Here is a 5,203-nt window from a genome sequence, read left to right on the forward strand (position 1 = left end):
ATTTCTATCTTCAATTCCAACTTTATGTCATGGATTTCTTACCTCATATCTCTTTCCTCAGAAAGCTGGTCACCATTTCAGATGTGTTTAAATTCTTGTGGAAGCTGAAATAATGAGCCCTAATACTGGAATCTCTATTGCTTTTAAAGAAAAAGACAGAATGAATTTAATTACAAGAGCAAAACATTGCCTTTACTACTCCCTAGAGGTCCCAGATTAAAAAGGAAAGTTCTTACAAATTCCAATTCATTTAAACTGCTTCATAGATCTATCTCAGTAATTTGTTTTAATGTCCTGCAAACAGGTTTAGAAACATGTTAAATAAAATAAAGTTAGAGGGAGAATGAAAAGAAGATTTCTAGAGCCTCCCCAAGGAGCAATGGAGAAATATTTAACTGCTGAATCAATTTTAAAGCATTTTGAAATCTTCATAATAGCTTGATGATAAGTGTTGAATCACTCACAGTGACTTCCATTTGCAGTAAATCTTATGAAATAAAGTGAGAAGACTGTAAAATGTATTTTAAAGCCTGTTATGGAAGATAGAAGTGGTGTCCATTTAGTGATACACAAGGTGCAAAAGCAAACCTGACAAAATATTGTGAATTCAGTTAAAATACTAATTTTGTTCCAGGCAGTGTGATCTATGCTTCAGGGGACACAAGCTAATTTTTCTTGTCCTCAAAGACCTCACAGTGAACTGGTGATAATGAAAGAGGGGCCTGGGTCAGGGGCAGAGGTGGAAGTGAACAGACATCTGTTTGTCAAGAGACAAGGTAAGGTAAGTGCTCAACAATTAAAATAAATCCAGTGTTCAATAAACAATGTCCATCATTTGCTTTATTCATTCATTTATATTAATTGACTACTTGTAATATGTACTATTAGATAGAGGGGTATTACTTTATCAACCTTCCTCTGAAAGGTTCTAGTGGAGAAGAAAAAAGCAAGAATACATCCTGGTCGTAGAGCGTGGTGAGGTATAGATGAGGTAATGTAGGGGTACAGGTTTGTACATGTGTGAAGGGAAGGACTAGGAGTGACAGGAAATGAGGCTGGAATTCTTGGCGGGGTCGTCAGAACATGGACTGCCTTGTGGACAGACAAGGGTCACGGGACTGTAGGTCCTGTGGTGGAATGATATTGTAAAGCGTGACCACATATGTCCCCCTCTGCAAACAAACCACTCCTTTTTATGCCATGATCCTTCCCTAGGTGCTCCTAGATCTGGGGCCTTTGAGAATTCCTTTGCCCCCTGAAAACAGGACATGGGTAGACATGAACCCATGTATATGATTATTATTGCTTTTAAGTGAGAAAAAGCACCTCTCATGGGTATAAGATATAATTTGAGAGACTACTAAACCAGATTAATGTGGCAACGAGTTTTAAAAATCTCTCCCTGGCATGAGAGCGGTGTTACCGGGGGCCATGGCCAGAGAGTGAGCACGGCCACTATGCAGCCTGCTCCGAGGAGTTGTGAGGGCTCAAAGCAGGAATCCTGACAACGGTATGCAGCGTTAAACCCAATCTTGCCTTGGCAAAGGAAAACATTTTCTGTGGTGATGTTGAACTTCCAGAAGCAGAGATAGAATAGCACAGTGAAAATGATGCAGAGAATAAATTGACTGGAGTCCTCGCTATGGTCTGAGTGTTTATGTCCTTTCAACATTTATATGTTGCAATCTTAACCCCTAAGTTGATGGTATTAGAAGCCAGGGCCTTTGATTAGGTCATGATGGGAGACCTCAAAATGGGATTAATGCTCTTACAAGAGAAACTCCAGAGAGCTAGCTCACTCATTCACCACGTGAGAACACAGTGAGAGGTCTGCAGTCTGCAATACAGAAGAAGGCTCTCAGCAGAACCCAAGTATGTTGGCACCCTGATCTTGGACTTTGAAGTTTCCAGAACTATAAGAAATAAATGTTTGTTGTATATAATCTGCCCAGTGTATGGTATTTTGTTATAGCAACCCAACAGACTAAAATAGTCCAGAAAAATAAATGAGTCAGACCAGAAGAAAAGGCAGCAACAGTTGGAAACCCAGATCCTAACTGAATTTCAGAGTGCTGGTTTTCCTGCTCTAGAAATATTCTCCCATCTCTAGATAGGTAAGTGAATTGGTACAGAAATATGATGAACCGATGTTGAACAAACCTGTAGGATATTAAAGTGCAATTTTCAGATCCTGATGATCTGTATCTTTTGTTTTAGATTTCCATGTTGAACCCAATGACTACCTTACCAATAAAGTTCTGTCAAAACCTTACAAGATAAAATCAGACCCAGATAAGGCAGAAATTTTTGCTTTGAAGGCTTTGAAATAGTTGACTGTGATGGGTGTAACACTAATTGGAAAAAAAGGAAAATCATTACAGCTAAAACAATCAAGAAAAAACAGAAACGTGGTGTCTGGGCACTGTTAGAACAATTACTGAACAAGTTTGGAGTGATTCATTTTTTTTAAAAAATTAACTCTTTAGCCTGCTGATAGCATCTGGAGAGGAAGAGTCACTGGATGAAGGTTCAGAATTCACATCGGCATTGGAATAAGGATTTCACTTCTGGAAAATATGATTCCACATACTGTGTATCACTTTACTGGAAAAGCCATAGACGTGCTGATAATTTTGAAGAAGGTGAGAGAGGAGAAGAATAGGTAATAGAAAGTGAAAGGAGGAAAAAGTTGGATAATGCCGAAGTTGACCCCAATTGTAATTTTTTATCTGTGTATCTTTCATACATTTCTAGAAAAAAGCTACCCAACCCACTGAACGCATGCAGCAGGAAGCAAGTACTCCGCAGTGAGGCTTGAACATGTAATGGATATGTCAGGACACCAGGCTTAGTAGGCAGGGGATTTGGTCATTGCTGCAGCAAATTCTTATTGACGATACTTAAAGATAACTTCTTTTCAAGTGAATGATTTTCATTTTAACTTCTTCCTTTCTTTTAAAATTTTGTTTGTCCCTCACATGTTTTCAGAACTAAGAAGAAAGCTCTTACAGCATGGGTACCCGTCAGCTTGGCAATCTTTCCAGGCCCTGCACTGAGGGAGGACCTGATAGAAGCCATATTGAGGTTGGGCGTGGCAGGGAGGAGCAGTGGCTGGGGAGAAGGTAGTATTGGAATGGTCACTAGACAAATAGGGAAGATGATATGGTAGCGTGCTTCAGAGCCTCTTAGAATCTTTTGTCACAGTCCAGCAAAAGAATTTAGTCTTTGGTTCTCTAGAAAAATTTCACACATTTTGCTTCCAGCAACTAAAATCTGCTTCATGTAAAAATAGCTTCAAATATATATTTACACTGAACATCTCAGAAAATCCAAGTTGAGTAAATTCATGTTTTTCCTTATGTTTTTACACTGCACATTTTTAATTTTTCAGAGAATGGGGTGGGTGGGGGAGAGTGGACACACTGGCTTTTATGTGTTACTTTGAGAGTTTATCCTCATATGTATTTAAATCTTGTTCGTAGGTACTTTCACTTAGGCTATTGCTAATCTCCAAGATTTCTGAAGCTATGTTTGTGACTCAAGGTCTGGTAACTTAGTCCGAAAGGAAATGATATCTATTAATCATTGCTAGGGGCCTGTGCAGAAAATCCACATCTTCTTGTGAATAGCTATTGAAGGAGAAGAATTGTTTTCATAATATACAGGCTTGATTTTGCAGTAAAAAAATTAAATGTGCTGCAACCAAGAGACAAGTTTTATTAGTTTTTTTTTTTTTATTTCTCAACTAGTGTTGAGAAGCTCAGAGTAGACAGTATAAATTTCCAATTTTGTACCATAAATTGAAGTTCTTGTTTTATCAGTAATACTTCCATTTCTCAACTCCACTATTTTACTTTGTTCTAAAAGCCCTGGATTTGGTACAACCTGTTTCTCAATTGCCATGCAGGATGTTCAAATGTATGGCAACAGTCCTTAGGCAGGCACCAGGTAAGCATCAACATCATCACCAGGCACATAGAGAACGCTCCAGCTTTGTCTTACAATAAACATTTGTAACATAACGCAGTGTTTTCAATGTGTATGGGATATTTAGAATATCTTGTTAAATTTGTAAACATAAATCCAGCACAAACAAACAAAAACAGAATCAGGCAAAACTGGAATGATGAACCTTCTATGGGCTAGACAAGGGAGAAGAGTTGAGGAGGTTAAGGATAGAGTTGGTTGGGTGTGAAGGTCTCTGAGAAGGAGCCTTGTGTGCTCAATAAAGGAAGTGGGATGGACTCCCCCATAATATGAGCATCTGTTTTCGCTCTCACTTCCTGTCTGGAACCACATAAGGAGGCCACTTCACAGTATTATGGGGGCACCATGCCACTCTGTCAGGTGAGTCATAAAATAGAGTGTTGAGGGCAGAGGGTTTGATGACTGGGGTGGTGTAGGGTGCTAATTTTTTCCCATATCTTTAAGGAGAACACATCTGTTAGGTGAGAGAGAATGAAAGAGAGAGAGAGAGAGAGAGAGAGAGAGAGAGATTGAGGTTAAGTAGACCTGAGAAAGTCTTATATTCTTGATGAGGGACACTACAGAGGAAAGAGGTGTGGACCATAAGACCAAAGACCAGGTGGGAACTTGGCTGCCTCAGTGAATGCCAATGTGGATAGACGACACGTCTGAGCATTGAGTGGGACTGGAATCTCACTAGCTGGCAGCACAGTGTAGGCCCGGCATAAGTAAGAGAGAATAGTCTACTTCCAATCTCCCACTTCCCACCTTTGCTGCTGCTGCTCCTCCTCCTCCTCCTCCTCCTCCTTCTTCTTTTCACTTTCTTCTTTTATTAGAAAACAGACCCAGGGCATATCACAGGGCAAAAATATAGAATGCTTCATGAATTTGCCTGTCATCCTTGGGCGGGAGCCATGCTAATCTTCTCTGTATGGTTCCAATTTTAGTACATGTGCCACCAAAGAGAGCACGCCCACCCCTGCTTCTTATGATGACCCTTCGTTGGGAACTTATATGACATTTCTTTGAGAAAAGCAGAAAATGACAAATGCTACACTGGCTGAGTTTAACCTGGAGTGATTGAATTTACTCTTAAAAGTAGTAAAATTTTGTTTTCTGCTTTCAAATAGGACACACGGCACCACCAACTCCCAGAGTACTGTAAGGCCTAGTCTCTTAATAAATTCCTTTTTCTGTATCCCTCATGGCAGTTCTTTTTCTCTGATTGAACCCTATT

At 39.7% G+C, this 5,203-nt stretch overlaps 1 non-coding gene and 1 pseudogene across 1 annotated transcript; one reads left to right on the forward strand and one right to left on the reverse strand.

The window, feature by feature from the left end:
• The first annotated feature begins 646 nt into the window (after positions 1–646).
• On the forward strand, positions 647–2,662 carry LOC113926651 (annotated as a pseudogene).
• A 2,168-nt stretch (positions 2,663–4,830) lies between these two features.
• Positions 4,831–4,937, reverse strand: LOC113917157. The gene has a single exon (XR_003518146.1). It is a non-coding gene; the product is annotated as a U6 spliceosomal RNA (small nuclear RNA).
• Between the last annotated feature and the right edge of the window lie 266 nt (positions 4,938–5,203).

This window comes from Zalophus californianus, chromosome 4, assembly GCF_009762305.2.
Source record: "Zalophus californianus isolate mZalCal1 chromosome 4, mZalCal1.pri.v2, whole genome shotgun sequence".
In the NCBI taxonomy this organism is placed as follows: Eukaryota; Metazoa; Chordata; class Mammalia; order Carnivora; family Otariidae; genus Zalophus; species Zalophus californianus.